Raw genomic sequence first — 20,042 nt, 5'->3', positions numbered from 1 at the left:
TTTTTTAGATCCAAAAAAATGCATTAATTTCTTCTATTGCAAATGTGAAAGGAATAGGAAGAAAACAAGAGAACGGAAGAAAATTAATTTCTCAAATAAAATGCATTAATCCCCCAATAGCATATTGATAAGTTATGCGTCTCTTGTTTTGATGATTTAACAAACTTCATATGAGAACCAGATAGGAAACCTGATACAATTAGTTCCTACGCATTTAGAGCAACAAGTCAAATATCTGGTACAAGCCTCAATGAAATCAGATAAGGGAACAACAGAGGAAACAGATAGATATCAGTTCCTCCGGTCATAGTACAAGTCAACTCTTACAGTTGTTAAAGTTGCTACACTGCACACGCAAATGTACAAATGCACTGTTGAAGCATGATGTGTACCGGACACTCCTTTGCATCATCTTTGATGACCTCACTTATATATTACCAACATGAGGCAAGGGATTACACACACTTGCAAAACTTAAACATCATTTACTCTCAAGTGTGCAGTCGCCTTCATTCTCCCAAAGGCATTGAAGAACAAAACAACAATATAACGAAGGACCAGATCCCAACATTGATTACATCGTGTGTCCTTAGTATTGTTGTGTCTTTGTTTTTGTTATTCACTTGTAACTCCTATTTAGATTAATTAGAAGCATCTTGTGGGACACTTGGTAAATCATATACTATGTGGTTGTGTTGACTAGAGTTAGTTAAGTGGTTAGCTTTGTAACAAAGTTATTACAAAAAAAACTTGCAATATAGTTATTGTAAATAAGTGAGAGATTAAGAGTTTAATTCCTAAGTTATAGGATGCATGTGCGGGTTTGTCTCTTTTTTCATTCATTTTGGCTGAAACATGGTCATATTCAGATGACCTTAGAGTTTTCAACTGGCAAAAACATATCTTACTATAAGTTGGATTACAACTAACTATTAATTTAGTTATACACACCCAGCTATCTATGTCATAAGCTTAGCTGCAGTTGGTACTCAGTGCTCGTGAGGGATGTCAGCAAATAATTGACACTGTTGATGTCATGTCAGCAAACAGTTACTTTACAAATGTCACTTGTAAAAATTTACTGAGTTGTTTGTTGTTATTGTAATGCGCATAAATATTATTAGGACGCAATTGATGCTACTACAAGTGTGATGGTTAGTCTAATTGGACTGGACTCAGAGAAGGTTCAGAAATTGTATAATTGTAAAAAAATTAAAAATATATTCACAAATAATCTCCTCTGACTCAAATCATGATATATTGTGAATTATATTGTGGTACCTCGTAAGTTGTACTCAATGTTTACACCAATGTTTGTACCAAACTATATTAATATTTTATCATCACAAATTTAGGGGTGACAAATGGGCTATTTGGGCTGAAGTTAGGCGGATCAAGATAGGCTGAGTAAATAAATGGGCTAATGCCCAACCCTGCCCAAAGTTCATTTGGGTCAATATGAGTTAAACAATGGGTTGTAACTCAATCCGTTCAACTTGACCCAAATCTTTCCAATATTTTTAACTTTTAAGCACATCAAAACCTAATATCTCTTTTAAAAAAATTAAAAATATATTCACAAATAATCTCCTCTGACTCAAATCATGATATGTTGTGAATTATATTATGGTACCTCGTAAGTTGTACTCAATGTTTACACCAATATTTACACCATAAACTATATTAATGTCTTATCGTCACAAATTCTCAACTTAGAAGTTAGAATCCATCAGTATAAGAAAGATATGCGATGCCTACTATTTTAACCCGTCGTTCAAACCTATAGCATCTTCTTCCACTAGGATACGAAATTACTAATGATTAATTGCTAAGAAATCGTCATGACAACAAATTGCGTATGTGAGAAAACCTCACTTTCAACAGAATAATTAATTGTTGACTATTCATGACCACGTCTTGTGACTTTCTTCCTTTTTTCCCTTTCGTGTTTGTTAGTAGATAGGCCATTCTTGAGAAGATGGTCACTTTTCCACGAAGAGTTCAGAATATATGTCCAAGATATATACTTATATACCAGTGAAAGAATCAGCCTAGTAAAACAAACAATACTGGACAAAGAAGAAGATAGTATAATTAACAAAAGTAGACTTATGAAGAGATTACACCAAAAAGAATCTTGGTACATTTAGCCATACTGATGGAGATGGTCTCGAGGATCTAGCTCAAATTTTAAATAATACGTAATACAAATTATTAAAAGAAGAGAACATTGAGCACACAATAAGCACGGATGATCATTTTGGATAGCCTGTATTAAAATTTGTAAAGGGAATTCTCAAAATAGGGTTTAAGAGCAGTTAAGTCATGGACATGGTAGAGATAGAAAAGAATATTAGTAGTACACCGGTGGAGGAGATGTTGATGGGGTGGAGGTGAAGTATTGGTGACGGTTTGCTTGTAATTCTTAGGTGGTGGAGTGAGCCATAGGTTGGAGGTTGCTTGTAGCAGTTCGTTGGTGGTGGAGGTGAGTAGTATGATGGTGATTGTTCATAGGTCTTTGGTGGAGATGGCGAGTTGTAGGTAGTAGATGATTGCTCGTAGTGTTTTGATGGAGGTGGAGAAGATTTATAGGAAGGTGTAGATTCTTTGTAGTATGGTGGAGATGGAGACTTATAATAAGTTGTGATTGCTCGAAATATTTTGGTGGTGTTTGTTGTGACCAAACACACTTACGCAAGTATACGTGGTCGTCAAGTAATAGAGTAGTGAATAGAGTATCGTTCCCACGAGCACTTATGATTAACTTTTGACTAATTCAAACTCAAATAGCTTATCAATTCAATCGATTCCTTATAAAATAGATAATTGTCTAATTTACTACCTAAAGACTATCAAGTAATGGAATACCAGAAATCAACACAACACTTAAATAGTTTTAAATAACAATCAATGGGAGATAATATTCCAGGGTCACGGGTTATTTAACAATCATGTTGCATTCTTAGCTTAAAATAACTAAGTGATTTATCTGGATTGTTGGTTCACAGAGTTGATATTACTTATAAGAGTCTGTCGAGCCCTTACTAGCCTATTCAAGCTAACTTAATACCTATATGTCTATGGAATTAAACTTAACAAGAACGCATGTACAATTCCTGTATTGCAACCGAGCAAGGCAATTAGGTATATGTCTATCCCAATTGCGAATCCTTTCCCCGATGCCCGGGTTTAAGAACTTGCTCTATTTAATTCTATATGCAATCTAGAGTTCCCACTTTCGAGTTCAACTCTAGATTCGTAGATAGTATTTCACTGTTAGCTACTCAGCAAAATAATTAAAAATAGAATTAAATAAACAACCCAATATGATAAAATCAACTTCGTCAATTTACACTTCAAACATCAATATTCATGTATACCCATGACCCTAGAACAATAGGGTTCTTAGCCACTCATATTCAGGCAATCATCAAAAATTCACAAGAGTGCATAAGAATCAATAAAAGAAAGAGAGAATAGGAACTCAAGACGAATTCTGTGGTTTTAGAACTTTGTTGTGGCTTTTCCCCCTCTCCAATATGTTAGATAATCTAAAGGAGGCGTTTTTGGCTTATATATTGCATACAAAAGTCGTGGGCCAAAGCTCTCCTATTCCTAGTCCAAATCGGCTTCAGGGATTGATGCTAAGGTGGATGCGACGCATCCACCTCGTCCTCCATTTCAGTTTTTGCCTGTGAGGGTGGATGCGACGCATCCACCCCTTGTTCCTCCATCTCAGCTTTGCCCAGGTGCGGATGCTATGGCGGATGCTATGGGCTGACTTCACTGCTAAGGGTGCACGAAATCTGATCTTTTTCTAGATTGGATGCGACGCATCCAATCTCTCTTCCTCTACCTAGAGCACCTTTTCTTCATATTTTTGCACTCCAAACACCCTAATTCACCACACACAACTCAATTAGTCATAAAACTAATAATTAAACCATGTTGGATATTTTAAAGATCAAATAACATCAGGGAGCGGTTAAAACATGGGTAAAGTAACATCAACACATATCGAAATATGCCAAACATCACTACCCCACACTTAAACCTTTGTTCGTCCTCGAACAAACCATCCTATAGTAGACGAAACAAAATTAAGCTCTTATCATTCAAAGCACACTGCACCTATGACCATGGTTATTTGCAACAATTAGGCTCTAGACTATGCATCACACACACTTCCCTTTACTTATGCCCTTCTTTAAACATATTCGAACAAAGACAACATGCTCACAATAATCCTAACCTCAAAAACCGACTCAATGTCACAATGCACTCATGGCTTGAATAACCAACATCATAGAGAAGTCTAATAATGTTACCTATCCCTCGTGAAACCATGTGCCCTCACAACAAGAACAAGAATCCACACATTCGAATCTCATGATCAAATATATTTTAATGACTCACATATATCAAAGAAAATCGCTCACTCTCACAAAGAAGTCACATGCATGAAATTGGTACCATAGGCTTGCCCTTAATGTAAATCTCTACTAATGTAAGCTTGCTCGATCTAAAATCAATTAGGACTTTTTCATGGTTGTACTATGGGCTAAGGGACGGGTAGGATATATTTAAGGAATAGTGACTCACCCTCCTAAGCACTTTAATACATCACAAAATTACTTTAAGCGTATTTTCTTCAACACCACTTCAATTTCACAAATAATATCACCCCAATAATATTTTCTCTTTCTTTAAGCACTACTTTAATTCATACCTACTAGCAAGAACAAGACAACAATTTATTCATCTATATTTTTCTTTCTTTTTTTTTTCAATTTTCGCTAGTGGTGTATCATTTTACAAAATAAGTGCACCATTCTTTCTTTCATTGGTTCCACTCAAAAGTCACCCCACCCTTAGTCTCTTCTTACTTCTTTTAGCGCTCATCTAACAATTAAAGTTCTTTAAGAGGTAAAGGATCAAAACAATGTCAATTAAGAATAAAAAGGGTATAGGCTTGTAATGTGGGTACCAAATAACAGGTCTACAGGCTCAAAAGGGTTAACCAGGGATAGATTTTATTTGTGATAAGCAATAAGCTCAAAAAAATCAAATAAAGCCTAAAATCATTTTTCAAACCGAGCATCACCTAAAATTTCGCTTCAACTCACATACTGGGCAAGTTCTAGACACAAGTACAATACATGGGCAACACAAAAATCTCACCACACATGGCACATGACTCACTAAGGATGGCCCCATTCCGACTCTCAAACAATGCAAGTATTCACGGAGCCACGAGATATTGAGCATTAAGCGCAAAGTGAACACAAGTCAAGAAAACGAGAAATAGGTGCCACAAAACATGCTATCCAATTTATAAAGGCTTCATGATCAATTTTAAAACATAGGAAAGGCACTACACATGCCAAAGCCTGAATATGCTACTATCAAACAAGTCAAGAGCCCCTATGAATCTCATATTTCTTCCTCCATTTATTTTCTAAACTCTAATCTATTCTCAAAGAAAAAAAGTTTACTACCCGGTTCAAAATACAACCCATGGAAAAGAACCGATGCACAAAGAAAAATCACAGGGGATTATTACTACCTACACAAAAATTTTACTAATTACTCAAGGCTACTACTCATTTTTTTTAAAAAAAAAAATCAACTTAATACTTTCAAGAATCAACTGAGAGTTACTCCATATAGATGAATTTACTGCTATTACATGCCATTAATCCAGTGAATGTTACAGCCCCCAACAGTCAAATTGTAACAGTTTAGTACATTCATCCATACAAAAAATATGAATAATCCCCACCCCACACTTAGAACTGTGCGTTGTCCCCAATGCACACAAATAAGGTAAAGTAGGGTGAGAAGAAACTCCCTCAAGTCAAGGTGGAAGGCTCATCCGTAGTCTGTGGAAGAGCATCTGCATCCATGGCATTCATCAGGACCCCTCCGGCCTTGCAACATCATCCTCACGCATAGGGAGAGCTGTCATTGTCCTATCATCACCAACTGGAGCTGATTCTGTAGCAGGTGGTACAGCGACCTCAGTAGGCCTGGTGTGTGGAGCTTCAGGGACTATAGGAGGAACAGGAGTGGATGGTCTGGCAGTGGACGATGCAATCAGCTGTGAGATGTCTATATCTGCACGTTGAACCAGAGCTCTGAGGAGTAATGATATCTCCCTCTTCATCGTGGCCTGCTCAGTCTGGACTCGGCTTAGATCCGCACGAGTCTGACTCAACTCATCCCCGGTGGCACTCAACTCGACACGAGTCGCTTTCAACTCAGCCCTGTTCTCTTGTATATCTGCTTGCATCTGCTCAAATAACTGTTGAATGGTGAGCTTAGAAGACCTTCCCTTGTTCGGCTCTAGAACATGAGTGACATCGTATGGTCCTGGAGCTTTAGCCTCAATGTCGTCATTCTCCTTGTCCCATAGTACTCCCATCTCTGTCAAGAAAGCCGATAGGGTAGTTGCAAAGAACAGCCTCCAATTGTAATTCATCCTGGTGCGCTGCATTTGATCATGCATGATGGCTCCTAAGTTGAGCGGTATCCCTTCCAATAAAGCATACAATACTAGTGCGCGGTGACGAGGGACATCAGTTTTGTGTTGGCATAGCATCAGGCGGTTGCATATGAAATTTAGAACCACACGTGCTAACGCACTTATGAATTCCTTGGCTATAGAATGGTACTCCATACTCCCATGCTTCCAATCTGTATCCTTCCTGGTAGGACATAGGACAAACTTAATGTGTGCATAATCTGGTGTTTTGCATATGGAGTCAAACCTATCTGTTAGTGTGTGTGGCACCCCTAAGAAGTTATTCAGAGCTTCAGCTGACACATTAATATCTACCCCTCTTACTCTCACAATGTTGCACTTGGCGTGACGCCAATTGGCGTAAAGCTCTCTAACAATAGTGAGGTTGGCTTTGCCGTGACCCTTCAAGATGGGTCCCCATTGTTGCACCTCGCGAATTGATTTTAGAAACTCTGGGTACTTTTTCTTAAGTGTTGCGATGTTGATCGGCTTTTCTGGAATGTACTTCTTTGAACCCAGTATCTTATTATAGGCTCGGAATGCCTTCTCATTAACAAAGTTCTTCTCCCAAGCAACTCGGTCTATGGGTTCACCCTCATCTTCATCACTCATGTCGACATGTAGAAGGTCATTATCCGAATCGGATTCGGACTCAGATTCTGCAGTAATCTTCTCCTTTCCTTTATCAGTCGGATCACTCTTTTTGGAGGCTTTTCTCTGGTATGTCACAGGCTCTCTTATCTCTATCCCTTTGCTTGGTGGATTTAATGATGTTTTTGTAATACCCTTCTTCACTGACTCCTGACTAATGGTTCCTCTTCTTCTTGCTTTGAATCATCACTTAACTGCCTAGGCTGCAGTTCCTTTTCCTTCTCCGTCCGCTTCCTTTTTTTCTATGGATTTGGGGTACCTGCTGCCTTTCTGGTAGGCTTTTTGGGCGGTTGCTTGTTATTATCTTTGTCTTGTTGCTTGGACGGTTTACTCGTTGCTGCCATTTTACGAACCTAAGTACCTGCAATGCAAAGAAATCAATAATTAGCGTATAAAACAGTGAAGTTCAGCTCTAAAACAGTTGCAACAACTTGCACTTCCAATTATTCGCAGAGTCATGCCATTCAATACTTCATGAAACTATAGCTCATGGCTATATAGATATCATTATGCCCAACATGAGGTTTATCCGAGCGACGCTCACTAACCATGTTCAATTGCACATAGCACCTCACTCGACCGCACACTTATTCTCACGACATATCATTACGCATAGCGCTCACACAATGTAAATCGAGTAACACTTTATAATTCAAGATGTCTAGCATGTGCCGGATGTTCAATTCATTTAGATAATATATCGTAGGCTCAAAACATTGTTGTACACAATCAACACAAACAACCTCACACTTATACACAAGCATATACCAATGTTGCTCGGTTACTCAGACTTTACCGGCGCCCCAATTTACCTCACGGTCAATTCATCGAACATGTGATATGCAACAGTTGTGCCTAGTTCAATCTATCAGTTGGGTAATGCGACTACCCACCCCAAAATTAATGAGATGAAGGGAATTATAGTTTATTATCTCGCAACCATTACAACTAACAAGAACGATAGCCCTAAACCTCAGGCTTTTTCAATTCCTCTCTTAATCACATGTGTGATATTTGAAATTGGCAAAACCTAACTTGTTGCTACCATTGAGAGAGGGAAGAGAGGAGAATTAGGAGAGAAGAAAAAGAAAGAACGAAGAAGATGATGCGTACCTGTTGCGTTTGGATGCGTCGCAATTGGGATTAGAGAAAGAACGAGGAAGACGGGCTTTTTATGTTAGGGTGTCGTGTTTGTTTTTATGTTTGAATTTTGTTTTTGGCCTAGGATGTGTTAAAATATAGCACTTACCTGTGCGTGCGAGCTTGGACGCGACGCATCCCCTCTGCTTTCTCCAAAAATTGGTTGGACGCGATGCGGACGCGATAGGCAGACTTCACGGCCTTGAGCAATTGGTTCGTCAATTGTTTTCATGCTGAGGGGGATGCGACGCATCCGCCTCGTTTTCCCATATCTAGACCATTTTTTTTATATACATACAAGATCTAATTCCTACAAAATAATGAACTAACTAACTTGGGTGGCCTCCCAAGAAGCGCCTGATTTAACGTCGCGGCACGACGCAACACGTTCTTCATGCCTTCACTAAATCCATCGAGGTCTTATGACGTGCAATGTCACCACCCCAATAGTGTTTTACTCTCTGGCCATTTACCAAGAATGTCGCATTGGAACCTGTATCACGCAATTCTACCGCACCATGAGGTTTCACACTAACCACTTCAAACGGACCCGACCATCGAGATTTAAGCTTTCTTGGAAAAAGCTTTAGCCTTGAATTAAACAAGAGAACTTCTTGACCTGGCTCAAACTCACGATGTTGGATGTGCTTATCATGCCACCTTTTGGTCTTTTCTTTATACAATTTGGCATTTTCATACGCATGCAATTGAAACTCATCAAGCTCGTTGAGTTGTAGCAATCTCTTCTCACCGGCCAAGTCCATCTCCATATTTAGCTTTTTAATCGCCCAATATGCTTTGTGTTCAAGCTCGACGGGCAAATGGCATGCCTTCCCATAAACCAACCTGTACGAAGAAGTACCTATGGGGGTCTTGTATGCAGTGCGATACGCCCATAATGCGTCATCCAGCTTTCCGGCCCAGTCCTTTCTATTCCCACTTACTGTTTTTTCCAAAATCTGCTTTACCTCTCTGTTGGAAACTTCTACTTGACCACTCGTTTGAGGATGATAGGCAGTGGAAACCTTGTGCTTAACTCCATATTTTCCAAGAATATTGTTCAGCAATTTGTTACAAAAGTGAGTTCCCCCGTCGCTTATCAACACTCTTGGAGTCCCAAAACGTGTGAAGATGTGCTTCTTTACAAAGATTACCACTACCTTTGCGTCATTAGTAGGAAGAGCAATGGCCTCCACCCACTTAGAAACATAGTCGACCGCCACCAAGATGTACTTGTGCCCATTAGAATATGGAAATGGTCCCATGAAATCAATCCCCCAAACATCAAAAAGCTCTACTGCCAGAATATTTTGCAAGGGCATCTCGTGTTTCCTCGTGATAGTTCCGGTTCTTTGGCATCTATCATAATTTTTAACAAAGGCATGTGCATCCTTAAACAATTTTGGCCAATAGAAACCTGATTGTAGCACTTTTTGGGCGGTTCTATCCCCGCTGTGATGACCTCCATATGGCGAAGCATGGCAGTCATTCAGTATAGCATTCATCTCTTCCTCAGGAACACACCTTCTCACCAACTGATCTGCGCACTGCCTATATAAGAATGGCTCATCCCACATGTAGAGCCTTACATCATGTAAGAATCTTCTTCTATTGTCAGGTGTCAATTCTAGTGGAGACACCCCACTTGCAATAAAATTCACATAATCTGCATACCATGGGGCTTCACTTGAGGTGACTGCTAATAATTACTCATCAGGAAATATTTCTTTGATTGACCCTCCTTCAGCTACATGGTTCCGACTTTCTAATCTGGACAAATGATCAGCCACTTGATTTTCTGTCCCTTTTCGATCTCGAATCTCTAAGTCAAATTCTTGCAAGAGGAGGACCCAACGAATCAGCCTCGGCTTGGCGTCTTTCTTTTCAAACAAGTATCTGATAGCTGAATGATCTGTGTAGACGATGACTTTAGTTCCCACTAGATAGGATCTGAACTTGTCAAACGCCCACACCACTGCAAGCAACTCCTTTTCAGTAACTATATAATTCACCTGAGCTGGATTCATAGTTTTGCTCGCATAATAAATGGAGTGAAAGAATTTATCCCTCCTTTGCCCCAAAACCGCTCCGATTGCTATGTCACTTGCATCGCATATCAACTCAAATGGTTGTGCCCAATCTGGGCCAATGATAATTGGTGCATTCACCAATCTTCCTTTCAGCTCCTCAAATGCTTTCAGACATGCATTATCAAACTTGAAGGTGACATCTTTCTCTAGAAGCCTGCACAAAGGAGAAGAAATTTTCGAAAAATCTTTAATGAAATGACGATAAAAACCTGCATGACCCAAGAAACTGCGAATGCCTTTGACGGATGTCGGTGGGGGCAATTTCTCAATCGTCTCCACCTTTGCTTTATCCACCTGTAGACCATCTTTTGACACCTTGTGCCCCAAAACTATACCTTCACGTACCATAAAATGGCACTTTTCCCAGTTTAACACCAAGTTCGTCTCTTCATACCTAGCAAGCACTTTATCAAGGTTCATCAAACAACTATCAAAAGAACATCCAAACACAGAAAAATTGTCCATGAATACTTCTACAAATCTTTTAACCATGTCAGTAAAAATAGCCATCATACACCTTTGAAAAGTCGCAGGTGCATTACAAAGACCGAAGGGCATTCTCTTGAACGCATACGTGCCATAAGGACATGTAAATGTAGTTTTCTCTTGGTCCTCTGGGGCTATAGCAATCTGATTATACCCCGAATAACCGTCCAGGAAACAGTAGTATTCCTGGCCAGCTAACCTATCAAGCATTTGGTCAATAAAGGGAAGGGGAAAGTGGTCTTTCCGGGTGGCATTGTTCAATTTTCTATAATCTATGCAAATTCTCCATTCAGTGACAGTTCTTGTAGGAATTAAGTCATTATTTTCATTAACTACTACAGTCATCCCCCTTTCTTCGGCACACATTGAACGGGGCTTACCCATTTACTATCAGAGATTGGAAATACAATACCTGCATCAAGCCACTTAATCACTTCTTTTCTTACCACTTCTTTCATGATTGGATTTAGTCGGCGTTGGTGCTCTACACTTGGCTTGTGTCCGTCCTCCATGAGGATTTTGTGCATGCAGAAAGCTAGACTAATGCCTTTAATGTCAGACATTGTCCACCCAATTGCTCGTTTGTGCTCACGTAGCACCTTTAATAGCTTTTCTTCCTGCAATTTAGACAAGTGAGAAGAAACAATAACAGGTAAAGTGTCAGAACTACCCAAATAAGCATATTGAAGGTGAGGGGGTAGGGGTTTAAGCTCCAATTTTGGAGCTTCTTCAATTGACGGCTTTGGAGGGGGGCCACTTGGCCTATTCAGGGGCTCAAACAGGTGTATTCCTTGCATGTAAGCACATGATGCATCTAGGATATGCATTATTTTTTCAACCTCATCATCAATCATCAAGCTATCAAACAACATGATTGCTTTTTCTAGAGAGTCCTCTAGATATACACTCGTGTCGAGAAGTTGCGCATCCACCTCCACAACATATATCATAGAGAGCTCCTCATAGTGGCGGGGAAGTTGGATTGCTTTGTAGACATTGAAGACTGCTTCCTCGTTGTCCACCCTCATAATCATTTTCCCTTCCCTCACTTTAATTATTGCATCACCAGTAGCCAAGAGAGGTCGTCCCAATATGATTGGAACTTGTTCATCAGCCTCGAAATCTAGAATAATGAAGTCAGCTGGGAAGATAAATTTCCCAATTTGCAGCAGCACATCTTCAATCACTCCTTTGGGGTAGGCTATGGACCTATCAGCTAATTGCAACATCACAGTGGTTGGTCTCGGAGCTCCCAGACCCAATTGCTTAAACAAGGACAAAGGCATCAGATTTATGCTTGCACCCAAATCACAAAGAGCACGACCCACATCAATATTACCGATTCGCACTGGAATGGTGAAGCTGCCAGGATCCTTAAGCTTTTGGGGAAGCTTGTTTTGGACCCTTGATGTGCTCTCCTCAGTAAGTGCAACCGTCTCGAACTCAGTCAATTTCCTCTTGTGAGCTACTATATCTTTTATGTTCTTAGCATACTTTGGAATTTCACGAAGTACATCCACTAATGGAATATTTAATTGAACCTGACTCAACATAGAGAGAAATTTGTTGAACATGCGATCGTCATTCTTTTTCTGCAATCTTTGGGGGAAAGATGGTGGTGGCCTTGTAGCCTCCATTCGCTCTGAACTTGCATCATTTTCCTTTGACTCGTGTATTGCCTTAGGTGTCAGCTCCCCCTCAGGTATAGGTTTTTCCTTTCTCTTCTTTGGCACTTCCTCTAGTTCCCTCCCGTTTCTAAGTGTAACTGTATTAACTTGAGGGTTCTTCTCTGTATCACTGGGAAGAGAACCTGTAGGTCTAGTATTTTGATTTGCTGCTAACTGCCCCATTTGCCTCTCAAGATTTCTGAAATCGGTCCTGAGCTGTTGATTGTCTAGCAATAACTTTTTCAGCAAGTCATTCGTACTCTCTTCTATTTGTTGGGGTGGCTTCTGAGGCTGATTAAAATTTCCTTGAGGCCTATACTGATTCTGATTCTGTTGATTTCCGTCCCATGAGAAGTTAGGATGATTCCTCCAATTTGGATTGTAAGTGTTCCCATATTGTGCATGTTAATTCATAGGGCCTCTGTTTTGTTGCCCCACATAGTATATAGATTCAGGATTCGTGGGGCACATGTCACTCATATGACTGTCACCACATATTTTGCAACAAATAGACATCTGTTGTACATGTTGCATTTGTTGTGTTGTCATTCGGTTCATCTGATTTGCCAGCTTTGCAATATTTGCTCTCATGGCTGAGAAGTCATCAAGCTCAATCAACTCGGCTGACTTCTATTTAATTGCTCTTCTTGCATCCCCATCTCCTTGCCAATTATGGTCATTGGCAGTGAAGTTATTTAGCAAGAGTTGTATTTCACTATACGGCCTCGCTATGCAACTACCCCCACAAGCTGAGTCAAAATTCATCTTTGATGCATCATCTAACCCATCAACAAAAGTGTGACCCAATACCTCATCAGTCTGACAATGATGCGGGCAGTGTCTGACTAGCTTCTTGTATCTTTCCCAAGCTTGACGAAGTGTCTCGCCATCCCGTTGTTGGAACCCAAGAATTTGGCTTCTCAGCGATTTTGTCTTCTTAGTAGGGAAAAACTTGATTAGAAATTTCCTTGCTAAATCATCCCAAGTGTGGATTGAGTTTGCGGGCTCCTTTTGCAACCATTCCTTAGCTTCCCCCAACAGTGAAAAGGGAAATAGTGTCAGCCTGACATAGTCCTTGGAAACGTTCGGATAATTGTAAGTATCCGTAATTTCCAAGAAGTTCTGAATGTGCCTCTGCGGGTCCTCATGAGATAGACCCACATATTGTCCTATGGACTGAATCAGTTGTACCATGTACTGTTTGAGTTCAAAATGCCCAGTGATATCAGGCTTCACAATAGCCTGAGTCATATTCGCAAGATTGGGCCTTGCGGCTTCAATCACCGGACGCTCTTCATTACCTGCCATCTCTATTGGTTGTGTTTGAACTACGATGTCCAACTCTCTTTCTATTCTCGTTCTAGCTTCGACTTCCTTTCTCACTCTATGAAGTGTTCGTTCAATTTCTGGATCAAAAGGAAGTAGGTTGTTTGCACTTCTACTCCTCCGCATTCAAGAGAAGAGCCTGTGAATACAAACAAGGCAAACTGAAAATTAAAACTTGAACAAATAAGTAATAACAGCTTTAACTCAGTCAAGTAGCTAATTTCTAGGTCCCCGGCAACGGCGCCAAAAACTTGTTGTGACCAAACACACTCACGCAAGTATACGTGGTCGTCAAGTAATACAGTAGTGAATAGAGTATCATTCCCACGAGGACTTATGATTAACTTTTGACTAATTCAAACTCAAATAGCTTATCAATTCAATCGATTCCTTATAAAATAGATAATTGTCTAATTTACTACCTAAAGACTATCAAGTAATGGAATACCAGAAATCAACACAACACTTAAATAGTTTTAAATAACAATCAATGGGAGATAATATTCCAGGGTCACGAGTTATTTAACAATCATGTTGCATTCTTAGCTTAAAATAACTAAGTGATTTATCTGGATTGTTGGTTCACAGGGTTGATATTACTTATAAGAGTCTATCGAGCCCTTACTAGCCTATTCAAGCTAACTTAATACCTATATGTCTATGGAATTAAACTTAACAAGAGCGCATGTACAATTCCTGTATTGCAACGAGCAAGGCAATTAGGTATATGTCTATCCCAATTGCGAATCCTTTCCCCGATGCCCGGGTTTAAGAACTTGCTCTATTTAATTCTATATGCAATCTAGAGTTCCCACTTTCGAGTTCAACTCTAGATTCGTAGATAGTATTTCACTGTTAGCTACTCAGCAAAATAATTAAAAACAGAATTAAATAAATAACCCAATATGATAAAATTAACTTCGTCAATTTACACTTCAAACATCAACATTCATGTATACCCATGACCCTAGAACAATAGGGTTCTTAGCCACTCATATTCAGGCAATCATCAAAAATTCATAAGAGTGCATAAGAATCAATAAAAGAAAGAGAGAATAGGAACTCAAGACGAATTCTGTTATTTTAGAACTTTGTTATGGCTTTTTCCCCCTCTCCAATATGTTAGATAACCTAAAGGAGGCGTTTTTGGCTTATATATTGCGTACAAAAGTCGTGGGCCAAAGCTCTCCTATTCCTAGTCCAAATCGGCTTCAGGGATTGATGCTAAGGTGGATGCGACGCATCCACCTCGTCCTCCATTTTAGATTTTGCCTGCGAGGGTGGATGCGATGCATCCACCTTGTCCTCTATTTCTCAACTTTGCATGCGAGGGTGGATGCGACGCATCCACCCCTAGTTCCTCCATCTCAGCTTTGCCCAGGTGCGGATGCTATGGAGGATGCTATGGGTTGACTTCACTGTTAAGAGTGCACGAAATCTGATCTTTTTCTAGATTGGATGCGACGCATCCAATCTCTCTTCCTCTACCTAGAGGACCTTTTCTTCATATTTTTGCACTCCAAACACCCTAATTCACCACACACAACTCAATTAGTCATAAAACTAATAATTAAACCATGTTGAGCATTTTAAAGATCAAATAACATCAAGAAGCGGTTAAAATATGGGTAAAGTAACATCAACACATATCGAAATATGCCAAACATCAGTGTTAATGGTGAAAAATTATATGATGATGGTTGTTTGTAGTATTTTGGTAGAGGTGGTGGAGATTCGTAAGAAGATGGTGATTGCTCATATATAGTATTTTGGAGGGGGTGGAGGTGCCTTGTAATAGAAGGTGATTGATCATAGTATTTTAGAGGTAGAGGTGACTTGTAGTATGAAGGTGATTTCTCATAATAAGTTGGAGGTGGTGGAAATTTATAATAAACTGGCGACTTATAATATTTTATTGATGGCGGTGAATTATAGTATTTAGAAGAAACAGGCGATTTGTAATATTTTGCAGGCGATGGCGATTTGTAGTACTTTGCAGGCGATGGCGACTTGTAGTAGTGCTTTGAAGGAGTTGGCGAATTGTAGTAGATTTTTGAAGGAACTGATGACTTGTACTAATTCTTTGAAGGAACTAGTGACTTAAAGTAATACTTTGAAGGAACATGTGACTTATAATATTTTGAAGGAGTAGGCAACTTGTAGTATTGCTTTGAAGGAGCGGGCGACTTCTAATAGTGCTTTGAAAGAGTTGGCGACTTGTAGTAATTTTTTGAAGGAGCAGGTGACTTGTAATAGCTCTTTGAAGGAGTTGGTGTCTTGTAGTAATTCTTTAAAGGAGCAGGTGATATATAGTAACTTTTTGAAGGAGTGGGTGTTTTGTAGTAATTCTTTGAAAGAGTAGGTGACTTGTAGTAATTCTTTGAAGGAGCAAGTAATTTATAGAACTAGTGCAATGAAGAATGTTCAGTAGTATTTTTTGTTTTTTTTTGTAATAAGGAGTGGCTACATGATAGTTAGATGGAGATGGAGATTTATAGTACTTCTCAGAGTTGTAAGAAGGTGAGGGAGAAGTATAACCATAATAGTAATCAGCAAGAACAGTGTTGGCTGCTAAGCAAATTGCCAAAGTAACTGTCAGTAGGAGCCATTGCCCCAAATTCCCTAAGCTTCTCATTTTGATTTTGCAACAAACTATACTTTGAGAAGAGAAAGATAGAACGAAGTCTTGTCTTGCATATTTGAGTAGGGAGCTCTAGTTTTTATATAGTAGTATGATATCCTACTTGACATTAATCTAATGGCGTCATGGTTAGCCACAAAGATGAGAGCAAGGTCCAAATAAAGCTTGGCCAGTACTAGTGGAAGGCATTCTTTTGTGATAAAAATAATTTAAATAAAACATAAAAGAAAATAAAAATAAAGAAAGAGTTCTACCACAAAGTTGTTAAAAATGTTGGGAAAATAATATCCTATCCATGATTAATATCCGCGGTAAATAACAATAACACGAGAGAGTAACAACAACACCAAATTTTTTAACAGGATAAAATACAATATCCGAACGGAGTAATATAATATCACTATAATATTATAACTTGGTTGTGTCAAGAGACTACAACAACTCCAAAGGAAATAACACTCTTTATTTTAAATAACTCACTACGATATTACTCCCACTGTCTACTTACTCACATACTACAATCTGTAGATTACTCTCTCTACGCTCTATTGCGCTCTCTGATTTTTGTGTGTTTGAAATGAATAAACGAAGCCTCCTTTTATAGCAATGAGGAACCGTTCCTCCAATTAATCAAAGGGATGGATTTACAATTTGCGTATTGCAAATTGCCGTAACTTGTTCCACCGTTCAAAACCAATTGGTTTTGCTATTTGTTTTTGCTGTTATCGCAACTTGTTGTCATTTTTTTCTTTTTTTTCTTTTTCTTTTACTTTCTTTTATTTATATGTATCCTACAAATCTCTCCCTTAATTTTGATTTTTCTTTTTCATTCCAAGTCTTGATCTCAACCTCTGAAAATCTATAATCTTGAGAGACTTTGTAAATATATCTGCAACTTGATCATGATACTTCAAATATTTGAGCTCTACTTTTTCTTGGCAACACATTGCCTTTGTTTGTAGCCTTTAACCACAAGTGTTGTCTTGTATCTCTTCTCCTCTCCATGAGCGTTCTTCTTTGTCTAGTATTTGAGTTTCACTCCAATTACTCGATGACCCTTGGAAAGAGTTGTTAACTCCCAAGTGTTGTTCTTCTTTATTGACTTGATCTCCTCCTCCATGGATTGTCTCCACTTATTGTCCGAAACAGCTTCATCAAAGTTCATTGGTTCACTATCAGCAAAGAGACGATATAAAAAATTAAAATTAGTAACTTCTTTTGTTCCACCATAGAGCTCTTGAATACTCCTTGTCCTTTGCAGTTGTTCGTTTGAACTTTCTTGAGAAGAAGGAGGTGCAACATTGGTTGGTGAAGGAGGTGGAGTTGTATCTTGCACAAGTTCCATGATCTCTGGTTCATCTCCATCACCAACGTATAGAAGAAAATCATATGAAGTTTCTTGTGCTTCCCAATTCCATTCCAATTCTTCATCAAATTCTACATCACGACTCACCATCGCCTTTCCATTGCTAGGGTTGTGTGACTTGTAGTCTTTTGAACCTGTATCATAGTCAACAAACACATGCTTGACACTTCGATCGATAAGTTTCGCTCTCCCTTGCTGTGGCACATGAGCATATGATATGCTCCCAAAGATTCTCAAATGCTTGACACTTGGCTTTCTTTCACTCCATACTTCTTGAGGGGTTTGATCTCTAACATTTCTTGTTGGAGACTTGTTATTTAAATAAATTGTATAAGAAACAGCTTCGGCCCAAAATTCCTTGGGCATACTTTTTAGATTTCAACATACATCTATCTATATTAAGAATCGTTCAATTCTTTCTCTCTTCAACTCTATTTTGCTGGGGTGAGTAAAATACCGTTAGAGGACAGCGAATTCCATGAGACTAACAAAATCATTAATGCCATGACTCAATTTCCACTATAGGTCCTGATAGCGCCCAACGTCACCGCTAGGCAAGCCAACTGTGAATTACCCATTTAATTTCTCGTTTTCATATTGTTAAAGTCTTTGGTTTTTATTTTATGCAGAAACAAATAGTAAGTGGGCATAGTAATGTAAAGTATAAACTACACGGGAAAGTAAGATAATGAATTAAATAATTAAAACCCATAAGTGTCTACTAGAATCCCCAAAACCTAGTGTCACAAGTGCACGGGCATCTAGTAGAATATACAAAATTCTCTAAGAACTACTATCTGAAACAAAATGGACAAAAATGATAAAACATAAGAAAAGGAGGCTTCGGGTGTTGCAGAATGGAGCATGGGAAAGCAGCTCACCACTAAGCCTCCGGGTAATACGGATACGTGTCGGGACGAACTCCAAATGCACTGCCTCAGAACCTGCACAATATGTGTAGAAGTGTAGTGTGAGTACATAAACAACATATACCCAGCAAGTATCTAATCTAACCTCAAAAAAGTAGTGACGAGGGGTCGACTTTGACACTTACTAGTGGGCAATATACATAATATACAAGATTATTTAATAGGCATAAAATACAACATCAATGATGGAATAAGAGGCAATAATTAAATGACCATTTATCAAAATAATAATTAAAATTCCCAAAATATCACATACTAATCTCAACAAGTAAGGGCTCAACATGTATTTATAAATCATTAAGTCATGAAAGACATATCAAGTGTAATCGGACTCCGAGTGACAACACGCACGAGTTATGCCGAGGTCGTATGGTCTGATCCCTAATAATCGTGTACATACACTACCGAGGTCGTACGGCCCGATCCAAGGATGCATCCCATAATATATATAAATATTGTTGAGGCGTTCGGCCCGATCCACAGGAATAGGGAAACTCTTCGGATTTCGAGTTTCATAGTTATAACTCCAAGGTAAGCCCATGAAAGAATATAATTTCCATCAATAATAAAAACATTCCGCCAACTCTTTAGGTAATAAAGCTCAATTTAACATGATATTTAACCAAGTTTTACTTATCAATACAAGCGATTAAACTAGCAAGTTGAGTCTAAATAGTGCAAGTAATAGCATAATAAAGGCCTATGCTTACCCGGACATAACATGAATTTTAGCTACGAACAGACTCTCGTCACTTCGTGCATACGGGTAACCCATAATTAGTAGCAAATAACAATTTAAACACCCATGGCATTAATTCCTTCTTAAAAATTTGGGGAGGAGACTTACCTCATTCCCAAGTGCACTTTTCGGTCCACAAATCGCTCTAAAAGCCTCAAGTCGGTGCCGAACAATCTGAAACTAGCCAAAGGTTGTACCAACTAATCAATAATTGCTCAAAAGTTCATAATTCAACTATTAGAGTAATTACCCTACCCAATTTGGAAGGTTCCTAAAATTCACCCCATGTCTACGTGTCCGGATTTCAAAACAATTCGCATATAAATGTTACCCATAACCTCACGAACACAAATATATAATTTTTACTCAATCCCATAATCATTTTCGTGGTCTAATCTCATTTTTATAAAACTCTAGGTTTTTCAACAAAAATCCTAATATTTCCACAATTTACATGTTAAAATCTATCCATAATTTGTGTATT

General features: G+C 38.8%; 1 pseudogene; it reads right to left on the bottom strand.

The window, feature by feature from the left end:
* Nucleotides 1–7,527: 7,527 nt before the first annotated feature.
* On the bottom strand, nucleotides 7,528–16,518 carry LOC104102420 (extensin-2-like; annotated as a pseudogene).
* Between the last annotated feature and the right edge of the window lie 3,524 nt (nucleotides 16,519–20,042).

The sequence above is a fragment of the Nicotiana tomentosiformis genome, chromosome 2 (assembly GCF_000390325.3).
Source record: "Nicotiana tomentosiformis chromosome 2, ASM39032v3, whole genome shotgun sequence".
Classification (NCBI taxonomy): Eukaryota; Viridiplantae; Streptophyta; class Magnoliopsida; order Solanales; family Solanaceae; genus Nicotiana; species Nicotiana tomentosiformis.
Note: the sequence above shows the minus strand (reverse complement) of the source record. Positions and strands in the feature narration are given on the sequence as shown.